General features: G+C 39.7%; 1 protein-coding gene across 29 annotated transcripts in view; it reads left to right on the top strand.

The window, feature by feature from the left end:
* ZFHX3 (zinc finger homeobox 3) overlaps nt 1-24,523 on the top strand; it is a 524,735-nt gene that overhangs the window by 139,209 nt on the left and 361,003 nt on the right. For 19 of the 29 annotated variants that reach the window (XR_012026543.1, XM_072817035.1, XM_072817111.1 and 16 more), the window contains one exon: nt 21,524-21,642. The exons of 5 other annotated variants lie outside the window; for them this stretch is intronic. The gene's annotated coding sequence lies outside the window, so the exon portion shown is untranslated. Of the gene's footprint in view, nt 1-14,164; nt 14,258-21,523; nt 21,643-24,523 lie in introns of all 29 variants that reach the window. 5 more of the 29 variants (XM_072817128.1, XM_072817136.1, XM_072817120.1 and 2 more) reach the window with 2 other exon arrangements.

Here is a 24,523-nt window from a genome sequence, read left to right on the forward strand (position 1 = left end):
AGGATTCAATTCCAGCACCCCCTGTCCTGAAAGGAGCTGTATGCTTTATCAGCCAGCAGCAGCAGCAGGAGGAGGAACATGGGTTGTTTTTTTGTTTTGTTTTTTGTTTTTTATCCCCATTCTGGCTTCTGATTAGCTCCAGCAATCCAATTAGCAGAGGAATTTATATCACATGAGCTGAGGTGCCCCTACTCATCACAGCAGCCCAAACCCACTCATAAATTCTGCAGATACTACATCCTCTTGGGACATGGATTAATTACAACATCAGACCTTCCTGAGTGGGTTGACCACTGAAGGTATATGTGAACATCAGAATTGAAAAAAAGGCAAAAAGGCAGGACTTTTGTGCCTTACCAAGGATGCACGAAGGCTGCTCTGTGCACCCTCCACTATGTGCATCCCTCATTGTTCCAATGTGCATCCAAGAGGCCAAGTGGACCAGAATTGAGCATTATGCAGGAGTGGCTCAATCATGGCACACCCATGTATTTTCTTCCTGTCTTTGAGACGTTTATTGTGAAACTTCAGGGCTCCTAGAGACTGGCTGATTTCCTGCTTCCAGCCTATACTTCCCCCAAAATAGTTAAATTATTTAAAATGGCTCCATGAAGAGAAATGTCATTATCTTCATTGGTATTCCATTCTAGTTGGGGACAATCGTGATATTGTACTCTTATATCTATCTGCAACTTCATTCCAAATTTATCCTTGCATTCATCAATCTTGAGCATCTATCTCTCCATTCATCTAACTATATTCATTTATATATCAACTCTTTATTCTGCTTCCCAGTCATCTGTTCATCCGTGTGCGTCTAGCTATCCATTTTCTAACCAGGTATTGATCTATGAATATCTTTCTATTATCTGTCATCTACTTGCCTATCCTTTGTGTCTCTATTAATTCATTCATCTGTATTATCCATCTGTTTTTCTATCTATTCATTAATCTATTCATGTATCTATCCATTCAATCATCTATCATTTGCTTATCGGTTACCTTTTACTTTGTGCCTTTTGTTGGCTATGATCTTAACAGAATCCCAGATTCACATTCTCAATCATTTTTAAGGTAAATACTGCCCAATTTCCTAATGAAGTCTATAAATGCTTTACACTTCGTTATCTGTTCTCTGGCTTAAGAGTCTTATAAATTAAAGAAGTCAGTAAAATCGCATGATTTTAAATGAGTTAAAAACTGCAAGGAAAATATTTTATCTTGAATTCCTGGGATATTTTCTTTGCTTAATAGAAGTATGCATTTCTACTCCCTCTTAAACCATGGCTTTAAAAGAGGGAAATTTCAGATAATGTCTTACACATAAATCTCATTCAGGATGTTGTGTCTACCACTGAGAAAACTTCATGCAAGTGACCCAATTCAACCAGAGTTAACTTGGGATTATTTTTTATCATAAAGCAAAGCAGACACTAAACCCTAACGTGGTAATGTGGTCATACTTGCTTGGACTTACCTTGTATCCAGGTTGGCGGTCCGAGCAGCAATTTGGGAAGTAAAAATAGATTTTTCTTCCTTATTACTTTTATTCAGAAGGCAGTCAGGTCTGGACCAAAACTGGAGATTCAGCGTCTTCTCAGAATGACCCCTAGTTTGTTAGCATCCAAGAAAATGGGTCAGTGAAGCATTATTGGGTTGGCGAAAAATGTTAATGGATGAATCTCATTTCTGTTTGGGGCAGAAACTGCCATTTGTTGCTGTGAGTGAGGACTAAGGCATTTGGTGGACTTTTCTCTGTGTTTGCAGGGAATCACTTCCCAAACAGCCTGGGTCAGAATCCGAAGAGTAGTCAATGTTATTGTCTTTGGCACTAGCCATCTCTAATATTCTGTTAATTTGTAGCCAGTATTATAAATTAAGGATCCAAGTTTGGCTGTTTGTCTGCCTGTGTGTGTTTAACTAAATTTAAGTGTATTCTTTAGGATAAATCCAATAGAGACCTCAGTGGTTCTGGAGTTACACTTCTCAAAGAGCAGACAAGGACCTGAGCCATGTATCCTCCAAAAAACCGAGGCGGATGGAAATCACTTCATTCTTCTTATCATGTTACTTCCATATGTCCCATCACCATAGCTTGCTGGATCCCATTGTAATCAGAAATGAAGTTACATGCTTCCATGTTCAAGTCTTGATTTTTTTGCCAGGCTAACCAGGGCCAACTTCTTCTTGAGGCTCAGGAGACACAGCACCTAAGGCCCACAACACTTTTAGGGGCCCACAGAAATGTCTTAATTTCTTCTAAAGTCATTAAAATGGTAAAGGTTTTGGTCAGAGAAGATGGACTCTTTCCAAGTTTTTTATTTTTAAGTAATCTCTATACCCAACCTGGGGCTGGAACTCAAAACCCTGAGATCAAGAGTCACATGCTCTACTGACTGAGCCAGCCAGGCACCCCACTCAAAGAAAATGCTTTAATATCTACTGTTAATATATTTATCTTAATGTCAGTGCAGTCATAAAATAGAAGTTTGAATAATTGTTTAGGTAGGAAAGAGCCCATGAAGGCAAAAACACCCAGCACTAACAAAAGCTACGCATGATGTGGCTTTGATGTTCACCAGATCACTTTTAACTTAGTTATGCTCAAGCCAGCCAGGACCTACTCCGGCGCCAAACTGCCTGGGTTCAAATCCTAGTGTTGTTGCTTTGCTAGAGTCATTCAACTTCTCTGAATCTCTCCTTAGCTGTGAAGTGGAGACAATGATATTATCTAATGCATAGGGAGGCTGAGGAGGTTAAATGAGATAATATGTATAAATTGCTTAGCACAGAACCTATGTGTAATAAGGGCTCAACAAATTTGTTATAGTAATTGTCATTGTTCTAACTCTGATGTCTTTACCTTTATTGTCTGCCTCTCTGTAATCCAGCAGTTATGACTAAATCAGTTCCTTTAAAAAAAAAAAAAAAAAAAAACAGATTATCTCCTAGTCACCGTGGACAGAAAGAAGAAAAAGGTGGTAATTGAAGTTTCTTCCCTATTCTGGAAATCAGGAAATTTTCCTCTCTTAGAAGTAGTAAATTCTGTACTCTCTACCTGGAGCCAGGTCTTTATTCTGTATTATAAAACTCTTCTAATAAATCAGTGTCATCTGTCTTGATCGGAGATTTGATTCTTTCCTAACCTAAAACAATTCCTGCAAAAATCTTATTAAGAACCACAGGTTAAAAAGAATATTGTCAAAACTTTCTCTCTCCTTTTTTCTCTTTACTTTATTATCCCTTCATTTTTTTTGTCATTTAACTCCAATTATGAGATGCTAAGTGCTTTTGGAAATTTCATTGTTAATATCTTCTTACAGTGCTATTAACGTAAATCAAGTTTAATAGTGTCCCAGAAAGTGTAAAAGCAATCAAAAATTCAGTACTCACGAATCATTCTGTAATTTCAGCATAAAATGTTAATAGAAATAATATCCAATACCATAAAATATCAGTAAATTCAACTTTAAATATATGTGATGAATTACTTCTCCATCCTATAGCATTCGTGGAATATTTTGGTATGAAGTACTTAATTGGCCAAGCCATACCTCAGTCATGCTAAGGCCGCCAGAAGTCCCCTCCTCTGCTTTTCCTCTTACTAGCCAATCCTGGCAGAGTAGACAGCACAGTGACAGGCATTTCTTTATCCCAGACATGCTGAGTTATGTGGCCATTGGGAAAAATGACTCTGGATCAGGGTGGGGAAGTATGGTCAACTTGAAGGAATTCAAATTAATGAGAACAAAGACGTTTTGGCTCAATTCGAAGAATATTGATCAGCAGCTACAAGGCCTTAGCTCCATGTAATCAGCACAGATGGCTAAGATAGAAGCCCTGTCCTTGAGGAGCTCACATCTTATGAGACAGGCCAAGGCCAGGACACATACGACCCAAACAGTATTTCAGGCTCAGCTGTGAAAATGACTGTCATGTTCACCTATAGGTAAGGCTCTAAAGAACCAGTAGTTGGCTTGTAAATTGTAAAAGTTGGCTAAAGTAGGCAGATTATATGTGCATGTAACATGTACTTTAAGCATTTTAAATGTAAACCACATACATCTTTTTTGCATAAACCACTGTGCTATTGCTTGTCTACAGTTTCTAGTCTTTGAAGTGAAGGGAGAATTTAAGGCATTCAAGAGGCCATCAGAGTGAAGAATCCTTCCATTACATTTGTCCTACCTATATGGCAGTTGTCAGTGACTTACCTGAGCGTTTTCATAGAGTTAGCTTAGCCATCAGAGAAACAACTCTTCTTGCATCCATATATCTCTGGCTTATATTTTATTTAATTATGAATTTCATTAGCAAGAATGACTTTAATAAAAAAGGCTGGGGACAAACACAACTGACTCTTAAGAAGGGTACAACTCAGCTGGTGAAGGACTACTCAGGTGCATCAGGGGGTAGATTATTCTCTGGGATGCCATGGGGTACTGTGGGCATCTGTCAGTGGGGCTTGCCCAGGGAATGGAGAATGACTGCCAGTCCAAGTAGTCAGCAAAGTGGGTGTTGCTTCAGGAGTTTCTATCCCATAAACAGAAAGGTGAGCCCAGAGATAAAGAATACAATGTTGGGTCAGATCACAGACCACATGGGCCAGTAGTCAATCTCTGCTAGGATCATACAATGTATTGTATAACACAATGTTAATGGTCCACCTGACATCAGGGAGCCGAGTTAGTATCTTTATACCCATAATTGAACAGCTTGTTGTGACTCTGACCTCCAGTCATATATTCAAATCTCCTTACACCCGGCTTCATTTATACCCTATGAGGATATTCAGAAGAACAGATCTCAAATGTTTGCTCTCTATTGTAAATAGTCATATTTTCTGTATCTGTCCGAAAAGGGCTTTCCTTACACCAGTACTTCTTCAAGTGTGGAATGCATACCTGAGGGATGAAAGGCCATGTTTGGAAGAACACTAACAATATGTCAAAAAATTAACATTTATGCATAATAAAAATATAACTACACAATCTCATGTTTTCATGGATGGTGTCTCAGGATGAGGCTAAGTCCACTTAAGTAGAATTGTGAGTCTTTTGAAAGAAAAGCGTGAAGACACAGTGAAGGTGATACAGGAATAGGACAGAATCATGAAGGTGACAGTCAAACGACTGAAGTTTAGAAGAGCTAGCGTAAGCTTGAAGAGAAACCTCCAAGTTCAAGTATTGTACAGTTCAGCCCCTCCACCATTCAGACTTCTCCAGCTGAAGGCTCTGGACGTCATAGGTAGTCTGTATTCATGTGAAGCAATCATCTTCCTGATTTTTGTGCCTATTTTCTGTGCCTTACTATCTATATCCGTTTGATTGAAATATTTGGGCTTGCACTCACTGGCTTGCACTTAAAGATACCCAAGAGACTTCTCGTTAGCAAAAAATTCTAGGTGGTTGGTACAGCCTTTCATGAGTCTGCCAACATGGAGTCCTTTTTCTTATAAACAAGACTCTGTTGGCCACAGTTCTACAAAAGCTCTTCTTCCTTCACAGGCCACACCTAGAGATACAATGCAAGGCACTTAGAAACAACACTTGAGGAATATTACTTATTTGAGTTGACTTGTCTTGCTTAGGTGAGGTCGACCTGCTCTCCATGACTCTGTCCTTGGAAATTTCCATGTTCAAGAAAATTGATACAACCACAGAGAAGCGACCTCAAAGCTCAATATGTGGCTGATTTGAACAAGAAAAATTTCTGGGCATTTTGTATACATGTTGTGCTGCTAAACCCACCTTTTATTTTGCATTTTCTTACATTGTAAGAGAAAGTAATACTTTAAAGCCCTGTATTTTCAATATGCCTTTTTGTATTGTCAATCTTAGTGTATGACACTCCTATGAGGAGAGATTATTCACACCTAGTAAGTATCTTGTTCATCTATAGAAAATAATTATAGCCATCAGTGATGACTTCAGAGTGTTCAGTGTTGAGGAGCATAAGAAAAAGATGTGAGAGGTTTCTGGGAGACAATCAGACATGGGGGAGAAGAAGGTTCATCACTGAGTTTCATATAATAGAGAAAATTTTTAAATAACCTGAAAATCCAAAAATAGGGGTTCTATCAAATACAATTTAGTCTGTCCATACCATCATATACTGGACAGCCATGTTGTGAAGTGATATTTAAAGACCTGGAAAGTATATACAATACATAAAGTAATTTTTTTAAGTTAAAAAAATAGCATAGATAAGAGATCCCAATTTTATTTTTCAATCTATAAAAGTGCAACCCAAAAGTAAAATGTATAAAATGTATACTCATATGTGAACAATCTGTAAAAAGAAAATAAATACTTACATATAAAAGTGCATAAAATATAGACATCAAGATTGTAACCATGAATAAAAGTATTTCAGGGGTTTTTATTTTCTTCTTTTTTTCCAAATTGTTTATGATGATCACATATCTTTTATGTGAAAAAAAATCACAGATACAGATATATAGTTATAAATTATAAGACAAGACACAGATAGCAACCTGACATACAGAATTACTTTTATTTATGAGGCATTTGGCTTTAATGCCACCAATTTTGTAATCCTAGAAGCATGTTTATCTAGTAAACCCTGTTTTCCATTATGATTATGGCCATGGGTTGGGATGTTGTGATTAGTCAGATCTTCTCAGAAGTATCCCACATGGAGTACCAGTTTTCAGAGAATTCAAATATAAATACAACGAAACTAGGCAATATCAAAAATAATTTAATCATTCTGAGTTGATTCAGAAGGAATCTCATAATCCCTTAGTGTTCCGATATTCTTTTCATTTGGAACATCAGTGACCTCTGAGTGGAGGAAGCACAGAGGTGAGAATTAATGTGTCCAGTTCAGTGCCCAGCTCAGCATCTCCCTAAAGACTTCCTGGCCCGTCCATTACACTGAGGTGATGTCATCCCATCTCTCTCTGTGGTCTTGGGTTTTTAGTGTATACCTCATCCTATAGCATTCAGTCAGCTCTTTCCCTGCCTCTAGTCTCCCAGACCCTCATCCTGGACTCCCTAAGGCCCCATATCCTGACCAAGAAGGAAAGCTTAGCCTCAAGCTCAATCTTCTAGGAAAGTCAGATTGAAGGCATGTCCAGGACCTCAGATAAGGTGGCTCAATTACAACAATGGGGTTCTGCTCTGCTTCCTTGGTCCCTAATGAATTCCAAGGTACAGTGGCCCGAGGGATCAACCTTTGCATTCCTGTATTAGTCCATTGGGGTGGCTGTAACAAAAGTACCATAGACTGAGTGACTTATTTTTCATAGTTCTAGAGGCTGGGAAGTCTAGGATCAAGGCATCAGTAGATTCAGCATCTGGTTGGGGCCCGCCTCCTGGTTCAGAGATGGTCCTTTCTCACTGTGTCCTCACTCTGAGATGTCTTTTATAAGGGCGCTAATCCCACTCAGGAGGATTCTACTCTCCTGACCTAACACCTTACAAAGGATCTCCTACCATCACATTGGGGATTAGGTTTCAACATATAAATTTGGGAGAGACACAAACATCTGGTCTATAGTAATTACATTGCTGTTGGAACAGTGCTTCTGGACTACAGCCTTGTTGTATCCATTAGGATATGCCCAGCAATTCCCTAGAACATTCTTGTTCCATACACACATCCTCCTTCTCACACACAAACACATCCATTCACAGTATTCCACCAAAAAGGGTATAGGGATCTTGTTACCTACAGAGCATCTTATGAAAATTAGAAGATGGAGACCATCCTTAGAAGACAGACAAACAAACAAAACCAAACCCCCCTGGGTAAACACAGCTGCACAGTCCCTTTATGTGGCAAACATACATTTCAGCTCCCAACAGCTCCAGCAGGTAGATACCTTTGTGTAGCACAAACACTATACAATAAATAGCAGCAATGAGAGATTCCACAGTCAAAGAATTTCATAAAATACCATATAGTGTATCTGGCCTCTTGGAGGTTCAGGATGCACATGGTTATATTAAAAGGCTCTGCAAAGACCTGTATACCAAGACCTGTTTAACTTCCTTGAACCTAGCAGACTTCACCTCTCAGATTTGCTTGTCAGTAAAGCCCACTCCTTTTTTTTAATGATTTACATTTCACCTAGCTTTCCCTCAAATGTATTTTCCTTGGACCCGGCTAACTGGAGAAAATAGCCTTCAAGCTCTCACCAACCTCGACTCCTGTATAGGACCAGTCCAGAAGCAGCCATCACAGCACTCCCTACTCTCTGTCCTATGGGCCATTCCCTTCATTTCATGTTTCTTATCACTAACCATTTTTTGAAACAGTGATAGAAAATTGTAATATCCCTCAGACAAATGACCTCACAGGCCCAAAAGGGCCTTAGCTGTCAACTGGGCACATCTTGGATACCTATTGTGTCCCAGTCAACAGATTTCCCCAAGGCTTAACTCCCTTTTGGTTCCATAGTATGACTTATTCATGGATCACCTACATTATTCCCTAATTATTCCATATAATTCTTTCATCATTTCAAGTCACCCAAACACAGCCCTTAGAGGCAAAGACATGAACTTATCAAGCAATTTTATTGAGTGTCTCTTGTACAGTACCTGTTGACAGTCTACTAGGAGTAAAACATGCTGAATAACATGACCATTAAAAACTGCAACAACAACAACATTTGAGCTGCATATTGTTTATATGAATTTCTGTTATAATGAAAATAAACTAAGGGGCACCTGGATGGCACAGTCAGAGAAGCATCAGATTCTCGATTTCAGCTCAGGTCATGATCTCAGGGTCATGCAGTCAAGCCCTGCATTAGGCTCCATGCTCAGCACAGAGTCTGCTTGAGATTCCCTCTTCCTCTCCTTCTGCCCCTCCTGCTCATGCTCACTCTCACTCTCTTTCTCTAAAATGAATAAGTAAATCTTTTAAAAAGAGAGAGAGAGACTCAAGTCAGGTCCAAGAACCCAAATGTCCATCAACAGATGAATACATAAACAAAAGGTAGTATATCCATGCAATGAAGTATTATTCAGTTATAAAAAAGAATGGAATACGACAAATGCCACAACATGGATGCAACTTTGAAGACATTGTTATGTTTAGTACAACAAGCCAGACCAAAAAGACCACATATTATGTGATGCCATTTTTTATGAAATAGCCAGAAAAGGCAAACCCATAAATACATAAAGCAGACTTGCAGTTGCCAGGAGGGAGGGGGAAGAGGAAATGGGAAGAGACTGCTAATAGGTACAGGAATGACGAAAAAGTTCTGGAGCTAGAGAGTAGTGATGAATGGTTGTACAACCTTGTGAGTGACCTAATGCTGCTCCATTGTGCACTTTAGGATGGTTAAGATGGTAACTTTTATGTTATGTGTGTTTACCACAATAGAACACTGTAAAGATGCTTACAAGAATTAGTTGGTCATTCCCTAGAGCCAGCTCAGGATTATTTTCCATAATCCTCACCCATAAAATTTCACTGGACAGGTTAATCACTACTTCTCTATCATGAGGTTTTTCAGATTAGAATTCCTTTTCATTGTGTAGACCAAACAATACTGAGTAGTTTCCTTTTTCTTATTTGTGCATGGTTATGAAACATTATAGAATTTTCCCATAATGCTATCTCTAGCCTCCTAATATGTATAACTCTAGGTAAGACCATACTGTATTATGCTCCATTCTGGGTACCCCATACTGCAAGATGAGTGATTCCAAAGCTACACTAAATATGGCTTAACTGAGGAGATGTGAGGGTTGGGGGGGAGGGGCAGGGGAAGGATGGAGTGACATAAAAGCTTTCCCTCTTAGAATCAAACTGAAGGAAACCATAACTTCTGTACTCTAGAAAAGGCTCATGGACAATATAAATCTCATAATATAAATATAAATCACCAATCAATTTTTCCTTAGTCCTTTTTTTTTTCTTTTTTTTTTTTTTTTTTTTTTTAGTCTTGGCGTCTATAGGTTAAAAGAAATTGGATTTTTTTTTTTTTTAGGTTAAGTACAAAGCCACCAGCAGGGGGAAGTACACAAAGGGATGTCAGAACTGCCTTGGGGCCCCAAAATGTCCTGGGCTCCTCTGTAAACAGGGGGGTTTCTTTTGTGCCTTCAGTTGAAAAAAATAGCCCTATTGTGAGGCTGTGAGAGAAACAACCTTTAATCCTTGCAAAGCCCAATAATATTATGTATATTGACTAAAACCCTGTAGAGTGGGCCTGACAGGGTTTTTTCATTACCACGGTACATTGTAACCTAGCTACCTTTGAAAAGTAACCAACATCGAGAGGCACTTGACATTTGCAAAGTATTATGGGTGTCCTCTCTATGTCCTCTCAAGTTCCCAAATTTACAATGGTCTTAATTTAAAAGTTAAGCCAGGGGATCAATTGCTTAGTGTAGGGCCAGGCTGCCCTTTTTAAAACAAAACAAAAAATACCAAACCCCTGTGGGCCAGTGTGACCTGACTTCCTCATGTGGCTCAGGTTTTGGTGGGCTGCACGTTGTCTTGTGTTTAATTTTGAAGCAAGGTGTCCGAACCCCAGCTGGATGGTCATGTTCCACTCCTCCAGGTGTTGCTGAGATGTATGAAGGCAGCAGCAGCTGGTAATGAGTTGGTGAAAATGAAAAAGGAACATAAGTAGCTTCTTTAGCAAATCCCCTGGAAATGACACAGAGCCTTGAGGATCGATAGCATCGATCTATCCCAGGGCTACAGCCCTGTTCCATCTGACTCGTCTGCAACAGTCAGTCCAAGGAAAATAGCAACATTATTACGGGCAAAACTGTGACCAAATCAACTGGGAAAATCAAACTCCGGCCTGCTTTCAGCTCCCTCTATTTGGGCAGTGGCCATGGGTCAACATTAGAGCAAGGATCAGGCTGAAAGCCCAAGGGAGAACTTAAGTGGGCCATGGCCTTGCTTTCAGAACATATCTTCATGACCTTCAATGGTATTTGCACCACTGTCTGTCTCCTACGGAAGCCCAGATCATTGTGTAAACCTAGATTCCTGAACTGGGAAATTGGGGGATCTAAGTTACTTTCTTAAAAATGTTCAGACAACATTTGAGTCTGTAAGCAAATGGTCTTATTGATGTTCCCAATGAAAACCAGCAGGTTATAATCATTATGAAGTAAATTCAATTTGTTTACGATAGGCTGGTGCTGACACTTCAAAGGTGAATGGACTGACTCTTGACTTGACTCTGGAGTTCAGTCTTCCCAGGAAGATAGATACAATACTAGTGATATCCAGTAGGATAAGAAGTGTTGTAGCAGATAGCAGAAGTGCTATAGAAACCCCAAAGGAGGGGAACCAATCAGGTCGGGAAGGTTTTGCAGAGAGACTGACACTCAGGGTAGAAATGGACTGAAAGAGGCATTGAGTGCCGTGGTAGAGAATTTGGACTTGTCCTATGAGCAGCAAGGAGCCATGAAGCCAGGGACTAATACAATCACATGATGGTCTCAGAAAGATAATTCAGGTGGCAATTGTACCAGTCAGCCATCACCACAACACTGCTATGTAACAAACCTTCCGAAAACATGGCATCTTGAAACAGCAAACATTTATTTTTCCCTTGCCTAAGCTGGCTGTGGCTCTGCTCTGCTTGTCTGATCAGCTGAGCTTGGCTCCAGCCTGTGCGATAGGCTCAAGTCAGCTCCAAGTTTCTTGTCATTCTTATTAGACCGCTTGTTATCCAGTGCTTATTATTCTTATACAGATAACCAGAGCATAAGAGCAAGAACAGAAGGATGCAGTACCTCTTGAGCCTCAATCCAGAGCGAGCATGCTCACACACCCCATTAGCCAAATGGAATCACACGGTTGATTCGCACAGCAATTCAATGAGGAAACATAGTCCACTTGTAGCGGGAGGAACTGCACAGTCACAAAGCAAAGGGTATAGCCATGCAGTTCTAATACCCAGAGGTCAGGAAGCACCGCAAACAGCGATTCCCTCCACCGTACCAGGAGGAGGACAAGCGGGGGGTGGAGAACCATCGGCAGCTTATGATATGTTGAGTATGGTCCATGTAAAACAGACGGAAGCAATTCACTGAGTGACACAGAGAACTTTTCTGAAACTACAGAGTCCAACCAAGTTGGCCTCACCCATATATTTAGAACAGGGAGAAAACGCTAGCTAGAACATTATTAAATGGTTGGTTGAAACATTTAGGAATTCCCGGTTGAATTATAGTCTTGGCAGCAGCTGCCTTCCAGATCCATCTGGTTTGAATTGGCAAAACTGCAGCTGTGCTTGTTGGTACGGGTAAGCCTTTCTTTTGAGTAATGGGCCTGCATGGAAGGGGTGGAGAAAGGAAAGAGAAGGATGAGGCTGTTGTCATGAAAAATGGGTAGAGAGAACAACAGAGCTACTACTGTTTTGCTCGGCAGCATGGAAGTGGGCCTGTGGTTCTGGACTGGAGGACAGACTCTTGTAGGATTACTGGTCCCCTCTGCTTCTCCTGAGCTGTCATACCCAATAGATGCTGTCACATTGCATACTTGGGTTATGAATTGATTGTTTCGCTTTTATGGGACTGGTATAATTAGTTTCACATTTTTAATTTATAGCATCAGCTAAGCTTTTTAATCCGTTATTTATGGCAAAGAACTAAGAACTAAATTGCCTCCTGCCCCCCTCACAGAAAGCATTTCAATCCCACAGTTTGGTATCAGTTATTTGGTTAAGACATGTGGCCTCCTTAAAGGAAAACTTTTCTCACAGAGGAGTTGCTGTGGCTTCTTTGCATTTCTTCATGTTTGAGTCCTGGAAACCCAGAAAAAAAAAAAAAAAGCCTCAAATGTTTAAATGGAGTAATGTTTCTCTAAAGCGCTGCTTTAGGAGAAAGTGGAGCTGGCAGGGTGGAGAAATTCATGCCAGAAAAGTTCCATTGAAAGAAAAGCTCCTGTGTTTGGTGGCATTTTCTGTCTCTGGCCGCCCCCTATGCAGTACTCGGGCGTATCATTATCTTCCTGAAACAACGAAGGAATGCTGAGCGTATGAGAAGTGAACTCAAAGAGTTGGGGTGTGTAAGAAGAAATCTGTGCTGTTAACCAAGGGTCTTGGAGGTTTAGGTGAGTGAAGGACAGAGCAGCCTGGTAGGCTCAGAAGACATCTGGTCTGCCTCCAGTCTACTTTGGGAGAGCAGCTGGGAGGTTTTTGGCATCTTCCTCCTGTTGAGTTGTATCGATGGCCCCACCATAAGTCACTTAAAAAAAAAAATCACAGTCACACTTATGGATCTGGAAAGACCAGATGCCTCATAGCTCACACTCAGCATGGTTGCTGAGATGGCACGGAGGAACATGGACTCTCTCCAGACTGGTAGCCCCCATGGTAGCTTGAGCTGTAAGCTATAGTTTAGGCTTCCATCCTGGCTTTGATCCTTTGCCCAAGCCCATTTGGGCTGGAGTGTTGAAGGGTTAAAGATGAAGGAGCAGACCGCAGCAGGAGCAGCTCCTACAGGACAAAGGAGGCATTGATACTGAGCTGGGGTCCTCCCCCTGCCCCTGCTCACATCTAGGCTGCGGGGTCTCAGTGTTTACTGAATGTTAAATAAATACCAATTGAATCGTATGTTTAATGAGGTGTATCAAACATGTAATAAGATACATATCTATTAAACAGTTGTGAAATCTCAGTAAATATGTTCTTAATAATAAAGGGTGCAGATGGTTTGCAGATTGGACCAAAGAACAAAGACTAAAGGAGCTTATGGAAGGAATAGGAGAGCCATCTTCTGAAAACTGAGAAGACAGCTGATTCTCAGCCAGAATTTGATACATGTATCTGTGCTCAACTAGAGCAAAAATGGGACCCAGGCCCATTAAGGAGGAGACTATCAACTTTGAAACCTAAAGACTAGGAGAAATAGCAACTAAAATTAAAGACAGAGAAAAAGCTCACAAAAATGTCACCAATGTTTGAAATATATCTTCAGGTTTTAGCAGTACACGATTCTCACCATCACACGTTCACCCCTTGAGTTTCCCCAGGCTGCAGGGCCTAGCCAAGTATTAGAAAACAAAAGAGTCACATGATATGTAGGTAAAGGATTATTAACTTGTTTTTCTTTCTCTAAAAAGTGGTAATTATCATATTATATTGCAATATGCTATCGAAGTTACATCAGCAAACTACTATTGAAAACTGATCTCTTTCTCCTTGCACACACAGGTCAGGCTAAGAGCCTGGATATGCGCGATTGTTTGCCAAATAATTGGTGCTTCCAGTGGAGGGAGAAGAGGGAGAAAGCAAAATTTGCAAAGGGTGGGTGTCTCAGAGTGAATTCTGAAATAAAGACAAGGCTCATGGTCACGCTTCCCAACCTTTCTCAACTCTTTGCACACAACGAAAATGATTCTATTTGTTTGGCTGACTGGAATAATCAAAGGCTGGTTGCTATCGGCCCAGGGACTCTGATCCCTCAGGCCTTGCCATACCATCTTGAGGGCAAAATGAATCATTTTCTCGACACAGTTTGGGAAGCTATGTCCTATATGATACAGAGACACTGGAGCTTCCAGACATTAAGAGTAATGTTCTGTCCTTCAGATCAGAAGCCATCCCAGATATGAAGCAGTCAGAAAGTGCGCAGGTGTATATACGATTACAATAATTAACATTTATATTGCTTCCCATGTGTTTGACATTGTTTTAAGTGTTTACATTTACTAACTTCAACAACACAATAACTATGACCTGGGTATTATTATTACCTCCACGTAAGAAGGTGAGGAACGAACGTGACACAAAAAGGGACACAAAAAGAAACTCACTTCCCTAAAATCCCCCAGCTGGTAAGTGGTAGCAATGGGGTTCTAAGCCAGCTGGTTTGGCTAGCCCGGGCTAGCCATATTTGTCACTCCCACTCTGTAACAGCACTTTCCAAAAATTTTTGAGTGATGGATCACATAGAAAAGACCTTCTTTAGAGTATATTGAAGTAAATACTGGAGACCCCTCACCGCCCCAAGCATAGGGCTGGGGCCAGAGCGGTAGGTGAGCTGAGCGGCTGCATAGCCCACACCAGAACCCTCTAGCACTATACTATACCCGTGTGCCATGGCATACGAGTTTAGACGTTCTGCCCTGTACAAGTATCTAGAATGTTCACAGCAGGGTTATATATAGCAGCAAACAAATGCCTCCCAACAAGGCATTCAACAGACTTGTGGCCTGTTGAAAATGTGTAAAGTCCATATGCTAACATGCAAACCTCCCTAAGATTTCATAAAGTTTGATGTAGACGTATATTTGTTGGCTCAGAAAGATGTTCATAACACATTATGGTAAAAAGAAAATCAAGTGACAAAATAGTAAATAGAGTTTGACCTCATTTTCATTTTTTAAAAAAGAACATAGGTATTATGCATACCTCGTATATCTGTTTACCCTATCTTTTTTCCATAATGAACATGGATAACTTAAAAGTTTTTAAAAAGGAGGGGATTCATCTGCTTAATCCTACAGAGGAACTATGAATGTACAGGTTCCACTTCACTCTAAATGTAGTTTCCCCAGACCAGTGACTTTCAACCTTTCATTGTCATCGTTTCTAGCAGCAGAATTCTTTTTCTAATAAAATCTTACTCGCAGCCTCAATATATAAAAACAAACCAAATGGAGCTTCTCTGATTGAAGCCAGGTGTGAAGCCCAGAGCCCACCACCCACTTACCACCCTCCTTCCCCACCACTCCATTTCCAGTTGGGCCCAGTCCACGGAATGCTGCCCTGGACCATTACAGGAGAATCTTTGTGGCCCAAAAAAAAACATGCTTTGGAGGAGTAAGTCCATCTCAATCATCAAAATCATTATAACTGAGAGAAATAATTGAAAACTTGTTTATTAAAAAAGAAGATTCTTTAGGACTTAAATTTAAATGTAGGCTTTTACCAAACCCTGTTCTATGGATAGTAAATAGAGACAACCGAGTAGTTTATCCATGTGGCAGCTTCCTTGTACCTAGCACAATGCCTCCATCATGAATACAAGTTACCCTGCTTTGTATATTTACTACTACTTGATTTCTGTTCATTGCTCTGTTGTCCTTAAGTGTCATTGAACCTCAAGAAAAGTCCAGAAAGAAGCCCAATGGCCCAGATACTCTACTTTCTCACACCTTGTTTAAGTTTGCATTTATGGTAATTACCTGCCTTTTCAAGGGGCAAATCAATTGCTGTTGGTGGAAAGTTATTTTAAAGAAAACTGGGTGGTTGTGTTTTTTTAATACAATATGGTCCCCAACAACCAGCATTTGTGGCTGACCAATCATGGCAGGGTGCGACAAAACAGAACCAAGCCACAATACTGCCCTGATGTAGACTTTGAATCTAAATTCAGGGCTGTTGACCTCATCTTGTGTTTCTCTAGAAAGGACCCAACAGTCAACCGAAGAGGTAACTTTCTGCTTGTATTTACTATTCATTCTCAAGAAGAAAGCTGAATGATCCATAACGGGTCCATGATCATTCAGTCATTGGAGAGCTATAGTTTTTGTTAACTTTGCCTCCCAACCATTCAGGAAACCAAAATAATATTTGAAAAAAAATCTTTCTGAAAAAGAAGCCTACAAATTCCTACCTCTTTCCTCTTTCCATGGTTTTCATGTCTGCCATCTCTGTTCCTCAACATCAGAGTAGCCTCGTGACTCTTAGAAAGGATTAATTGCGACACTATAAGCTCAACTCTACTGAGCTGAGTCGAAATCTTGTTCTGTATGCTACAGGTTATTAGGGTTAGCTGAAAGAATGTGCATTTATTTACTGAAGGTACTTTATAAATCAATATCTTGTTTTTGAATTCAGGTCAATAGGAATAACTCTGAAACACAACCAACAACTATAGCAACCCTAAAACAGCACTTTCAACTTATTGATTTTTTAGAAAAGTATCTTTTCCTGGCATTATTCACACACCCTTGATAAGCAACTCAATGCAATCAAAAAATTTAATGGATTTTTTTTACCCCCCAAATATATATTTATATATTTTTCAACATGCCTTTGAATTGCAGCCAGTTAGGTTCTTTGAAAAGGATAAGTTCGGGAGAGACATGAAAGATGGAGTTTGCATTTACTCCTTCCCATTTGTACAGGGAAGCATTTTGCTGATTCAGTGTTAGGGCAGAGCTCACCAGATCCAACAGCTATTTACCATTTAATTTCATTCAGTCTTTCGGCGATTTTAGATATTTCTCTAGTTTTGCTGAGAAAAATTCATTTCTTGTCATGTGCCAGTATTTATCAAGCAGCTTCACCAGTCATGGTCTTGACCTGGGGCACTTCAAAAAGCAAATGTGTAGTCAGAACATTTCTTTCCTTCCAGGCGAAGTATTCTTAATCTGGGTGTCCATAGACATCAGGGTATTGGTGAAGTTGCAGAGTTATTCACAAACGTGTGTATGTGTGTGTACATGCATGCGTGTGCATGCTTCTTTCTTGGACAAGGGACAACATGCATGGTTCCTGGGGGAACCATGGCCCTGAAATGGCCATGAATTGTTGCTCTAGAACAACAGTTCTCGAAGTGTGGTCTGGGAACCACTGGGTTTCCTGTTGTCTCTGAGGTCAAATTATTTACATATTAATAGAAAGACATCATCTTTTTCACTCATTCTCTCACAAATGTACATTGGAGCTCTCCAGAAGCTACATTAACATATTATATTGCAGCAGATTGAACTCAGAAGCAGAGCTGAGAAACTAGCTATCTTCTCTTAAGACTAGATGCTAGAGATTTACAAAATGTGATGCACCGCCACTCCTCTCACCAAATTATTTTGGCTTGGGACATGTAATTGTTTTTATGAAAATATGTGATTTGTGTTAACATATAATGAGTGCATTATTTTATTTCTAAATGAGTCAGTTGTTTAAAAAACATTTTCATTTCCATCTTTCATATATCCAGACAAAACCTCGTTGGCATCCTTAATAACTTTTCAGATTGTAAATAGGCCCTGAGGCCAAAAAAGGTTGAGAATCACTGGTTTAGAAGATTTAAGACTTTCTTTGAGCAACACTAACAGACCAAAGTAAAAATAGCCATACGGTCTGAGAATTAATTTTCCAACTAGACAGTTTGTGCTGTTCCTTGAATATTGGGTTGAACCACATGAAATTGCGAATGTTCAACCATTATTTGCTTACAAAAAAAGGGTCATTTCATTTGGTAAGCCTAATAAAAAATGATATTATTATTTATTATGTCTTTGGCTTTTCAGATTTGATTGGGCAATGCTGGTAAGTTTCACTGCTTTGTGTGCACATCCTTATCCTTATCCTGGTTCCTTTTGTAAGCTAACATTTTCCTTTCTAAGTACTTTCTTCAAATTTTAATTATGAAAGTAATATATATATGACTTAGGAGAAGTATAGAAAAGTACTAGAAGGGACATCCCAGATCCACCATCCAGAAATAGCTTCCTGTAGAGTATTCTTACCAATATGTTACTTTCACTCAGTTATCAAGGCACAGTTCACCAAAGTAAGAGCATACTGCATTTTTTCAATCACAAATCCTATGTTTTTCATTTAACACTATTATATTAACATTCCCCATTTTGTTTAAATCTCATCACTAAAAAATCTGTCATATTTTTTTCTGATTATAAAAATGAACAGGCTCATCTTTTTCATCTGTGAAAGTATAGAAAATTGTGAAGAATTAAATCTTTCAGTTAGCATTCTCATGCCATGCCATGCCATGCCGAGAATGCCAACTCATTCCTTTGGCTTCATTATTACCTAGTTGCTAACCAAATGAACTAACTCTAAATATCTCCATTCAGAAAAATCATGCCCATGATTTTGTTGTATTTTTCTCTGTTTATGCATATTGTTTTATACTCTATATCATACCGTTTACATGGTTTTCCATTCTGTTTTTCATACAACGAACAGTTTTTGTGTCAGTGGAATGCTTGTCATAAATAGTTTGTTTATGGGATAAGTTTTATCACGTGATGTAACATTATCTATTAACTATCCCACTATTTTTTATATCACTGGCACTTTCTCACAAACATAAATAAGGCTGCTGTGAACATTTTGAGGCATACATAAATCTTTTTCTCTACTGGAGTTTTTTTCACCTTGTTTCTCAAAAATGGAATCATCCCAACTCAGAGGTTCCTGTCACACAAGTGTGTCACTGATGGTGTTAAAGGAGATAGTAGTCCTGCAGGAAAAGAACAGGTCCCCCAGTTCTGCAGTATTGAGCCAGAGGGCAGGAACATACATTTGGCTCATTTCTTGCAGATTGCTTTCTAAAAAGTTGTCCTGGTATACCTTTAAATGTGCCATGTTGGAGTGGCTATTTTATTTATCTGTGCCAGAAGTGGATTTTCCCTGTGTCTCTTTCCCCTCCCTACCCCTCTTGTCTCCTCCCCTCCACCCCTCTCCCTTCCCCTCTCCTCTGTCTTCCAAAGGACATTAACAGGGAAAATGTTATCTTATTTGGATGATTCTAATCTGTAGTGATGTAGAAATTGTTTTCCCAAATATTATTTGCTGTCTACTGACTTTGCCTCCCTCTCTAGTGAGTCACTTTTGTTTTCAAGGTGGCTAACTAACACTGGAGTCAAACCTTAATAGCTCTGGTCTATAGTTATAAAATGAGTGAAGCCAAATGGCCCACAGGGCACTGAACTCATTCTTTTGGCTTCATTATTACCTAGTTGCTAACCAAATGAACTAACCAGCCACTGTTGGAAATATCCCTGGCTAGAAATACAAAATGTTAAAACCACAAGTAACCTTCTCATTATATCCTACACTGGTCAACATCCCACTGCAGTCTAATTTAGGGCCCTATAATTTAAGAGGAAAGTGAATAACTTATACTTCAAAAAAGGAGTTTATTCAAAGAAGAATAAACTTGAAACTGGCCTTATTTAACTGGGAAACAAGTGGTTAGGAAGCCCTGCATATCATCTAATACCTCCCTATCTCTTTCTTTGGAGTTGAAGTTTCTTGAAGGCTCTCAAGAGCCTTTCTCTGGATCTATGTATCAACATATTTGAGATAGTAAGTCTGACAAGACAGAGCCATGTCTAATTCTCTTTTTACAATTTTGCACCATTTCCTTCCTAAGCATGGCAGCCTGTGTAGGAATTAAAAAGGAAGGTGGGAGAATTGTTATATATGTATTTAATGAAAAAAAATACTGAATACATGATAATATGCGAGAGGGCTCCAGATGCCAGTAAGAATCTTTGAATGATGGATCTTGAGAAATCCTACCAAGGTGTAGCTGTAAATATGGTCTAGATAGCAAAGGCAATTATGAACCATGAACTTCCCTAGGGATAAAAAGAAATCAAAATTGAAGGAGAAAGACCCTAAAATGAATGTCTAGAGGGATGCTTGGGTGGCTCAGCAGTTGAACATCTGCTTTTGGCATGATCCTGGAGTCCCAAGATCGAGTCCCACATCAGGATCCCTGCATGGAGACTACTTCTCCCTCTGCCTCTCTAGCTCTGTCTCTCATAAATAAATAAATAAAATCTTTTTAAAAATAAATAAACGTCTAAAAACGGGGGAGTCCTTGTTTTCCTGAGTTCTATTGGCCAGATCTATTTATTAATTATCCCTAGGCCTGACCAATATGAATGATGGTTCATAGTGATGACCTGGAGGTGAGGGGCAGAGTAAGAAGTGCTCTTGAAGTACCCTCTAACTCTTCAAAGAAATACCAAAGTAAATATATTTTTTTGTGGGCTAATTCTTTCAAAATTGGTAATCCATGTGTGGTACGTATGATAATTCCATATATTGTTTTATTTAACCAGAGCACTACTTGAATAATCCATTTCCCTACAACAGTGAAGAGTTGATGCTAGTCTTTAAGATGGAGCTAAGCGCCAATCAATTGCATCTCTATTGTACATTGCTCAAGGAATTTACATGAGCACAGCTGAATATCAGTTGTTTTCTTGCTCTGTGATAGAAGTTCATTTTTAAAACCCCAAATTGCAATTTGTCAAAGTCCATTTGCCAGTTCTTTAACAATTTCAGCCAAATTGTAAATTGTATAACTGTCTACATCATTTGCATACATAATCATGTTAGAGTGATGGTATAATCTGGGCACATCATTTACGGGAAAAGGGAACAATAGCAGCCAGCTTCCAATTCTTGGTATACTCAGAGTAATTTATTACGTGGCTGATGTTTTCTTTCTAATTTCCACCAAATGATCTCTTTTAGAATGATGAGCAGTAAGGATGGCTGTCCCTTGTGTATTATCTTTACTGCTTTCCTAATCTTGAATTGAGAGCCAAGATGAGCACCATGTTACATGTCTGCTTCATTCACACACAAACACACACACACACACACACACACACACACACACATGCACGCACAGTAATTTCAGTCCAAATAATATCACAAGAGTTCAATGAAACATCCTCCTCAAATGATGCCCCTGTGTTAAATTAATTTAATCTCTGGATCTAGTTATTGAGTATTCTTTTCTGTGCATTGACAATTTGCCAATTGCTTGCTTCCTATTTTTAATCAATCTTGCAGATAATTTACCAGCCAACTAAATCGTTTTACTGGCCTATCACACTTCTCAACCCGACAGAGAGCAAAAGTAAATACAATCAGTCTTGTGTTGCACCATCGGAAATTTATGATGACCCCAGGCAAGTAGCTTTCTGCAAGACTAATTTATGTATAGTCACATCTGTCACTGTGGCACTTGGACACGTCTTAGGTTTTTTTATTAGTTATTCCTGGTAACAACCCAGTGAGATCACAAGGTAAGTTAGATACACCCTTTCTTAAGAGGCCTCTGAAATTCATTAGATGCCCACATTTTGAGACTCAGCCTTCAAGTCAGGAGCATGGTCCAGACCATAGATCAGAATAATCTCGAGTCCTAAGACTCAGAATCTCTGCCAGGCCCAAATTCATTATTCTGCTTATTCATTTCTTCCCCTACAATAAACACTGTAGCCCAGAGAGGAATTCACTTCCCCGGGGTCATAAAATAATTTAGTAATAGCAAGATTAGGCTCCCTTGTAAGTTAATGGTTAACACAGACTCAGACAGATCTGGATTCAAATCCTGCCTTAGTCATTTACTAATGGTGTGACTTTGGACAGGTTGCCCAGCTTCTCTTGCAACACCATCAGCTTCTTTAGAATGAGGAAAACAGCCTGGATGGCTCAGTCAGTTGAGTATCCAACTCTTGGTTTCAGTTCAGGTCATGATCTCAAGGTCGTGGGATCGATCCCCACATTGGACCCCACACTCAGTGAGGAGTCTGCTTGAGTTTCTCTCTCCTCCTCTCTCTCTGCCCCTCCCCACTACACACACACACTCTCTCTCTCAAATAAATAAATAAATCTTAATACATACATACATATATACATAAAATGAGGAAAACAGAACCTACACTATAGAGGTTACTATGAGAGTTGAAGTAATAACAGCTCCCCTATCTGAATGTTTCTGGGCTAAGCTGTGTATATTTCCTACTGTGTTTAATCTGCACCCCAGCCTTGCAAGGTATGGAGGCATATCTCTGCAGAGAGCTCCAGATATAGGATCTATACTTGCTGTTATTAGGATACTATATGGTAAAGAACACCAGCTTGGTTGTCTTCTTATCCTGTCTGAAAACCTGCTGTTTATTTATCAAAACACCTTAGAATCCAAAGAGAAATTTTTTCAATTCAAGTTGCAAAATCACAGGTTAATGGAATTTAAAATAATTTTGGCTTAAAATACTCAAGTGTGGGCAGAGAGCAACTGATGAAGCTCTCTGCTAACTCTCAGAACAAATCCATATAATCTCAGCTTTCATATACAAGCATGAAACTCAGCAGATCCAGCTGTCTCCTGAGTTACAGATTCACAGTGCCACTACCTCCAGCACGAGTCAAACTCATGACTACGGAGCATTGCTGAACAGTGGTTTTATACACACAAAACTCTTAGAACAGTGTGTGTCCTACAGTAAGAGTTCAGTTAGTGTCGGATCAGCTTTTTTAATATCCAAAGCTAAGAAGATTCCCCTATCCAGTTTGAGATTTGATGGACTGGTACTTTTTTATGGCCTAATGATACCATAGAGCTTTCCATGGATGTTTATGGGACAGAAACGCATGTGCACGCATTATGGGCAAGGCATCTTTAGAGATAGAAGGATAAAAAAGATGTGAATTTTGACCTCAAAGAGCTTACACTCTGTTGAAAGAGTGGTGGGGATCCTGTCCATAATGCAAATCAAACTGTGGAAATTTTTTTAATAATGTATATAAGTAAAATGCAATAGGACAGGAGGGATCATATAAGGAAGTGCCATGAGAGCAGAGCCCTGAGGGATTAAGTCACACTTCCTTCCTTTTAGCCATCTATTCACCCTTCCTATCCAACAACAGGCTCTAAGTAATAGGAATACAAGATCAATGCATGTATGATCTCCATCATCAAGGCCATTTCAGGTATAAGGAAGAGAGACACATGTAGATCAGTGGCTACTGGACAGTGGTGTGGGTGCTCATAAAGTAGGCACAAAGGGGCTATAGGAACCCAGAGAAAGGTCTTCTAAATTGAATGAGAGATCAGAGAAGGCTTTCAGGAGGAGGTGATGCTTGAACCAAATTTAGAATAGCTTAGGGAGACTGAGAAGAGAGTAGAAGATGAGGAAGAAAGAACAAGCTAGGTCAAGGCATAGAGGCAAGAAAAATGGTGGAGCTTTATGGCACCCCAGCTAGTTCAGAACATGCAAGAGGATAGGGAATGAAGGCACAGTAAGGTAGGCAGGATGGCCAGGACTCTGATGCAGCCAAAGCAGAGCAAGGGAGGGAGAGGGGGCAGCATAATCAAAGGCATTAGATATAAGAGTGAATTACGTGAAAGACAACAAGTGGTGTAGCATGGCTGGAAGAGAGATGAGTCTGGGAAGGTAAAATGGGGCAAAGTCCACATTCCTCCAGTAGAATTCCTGTCTGGCTCTCTCAGCACTGTCTGGTTGGTCCAGTTCTCAGTGATACAGTGTAGTCATTCTGCCTCCAGCAACTGAAACATCTTCCCCTGCCTTACTGATAGTTTTATGACTTTGATTTTGATTCTGGGCCAAACTGGCCATATGGCCAAGCTGCCTTAGTACAGAAACTCTTTGAGCCATTTGCCCTAGGTACCATTCATATTTTTCTTCTCAGGCTTCAGACTTCTCTTCCATGTGGCTTTTGACTGACCTCATATTTTGGCCAACAGTTAGTGTTGGAAAAAGATGGTTAGGAAATAAATACCTAGGAGATAGTTGGTTCAAAATGAAGACATTCTTTGAACAGTGTTCATTCTAGAGAATCTCGAGGACTCAGCAGTGTTGGATCTAGCCCAGATTTTGGCCACATCTATGACTTCTAACAAGACTGGTATTCTTACCTATTGGCCTGAGGTAAAGAGTGGGTGTTGGGCTGCAGCAGCTGTAGAGTGAATAATAGTAAATATAAATCTCTGCATTCAAATGTCTTTTTTTTAGAAGATGATTATATAAGTCACAGAAAAAGAAG

This window comes from Canis lupus, chromosome 3, assembly GCF_048164855.1.
Source record: "Canis lupus baileyi chromosome 3, mCanLup2.hap1, whole genome shotgun sequence".
Classification (NCBI taxonomy): Eukaryota; Metazoa; Chordata; class Mammalia; order Carnivora; family Canidae; genus Canis; species Canis lupus.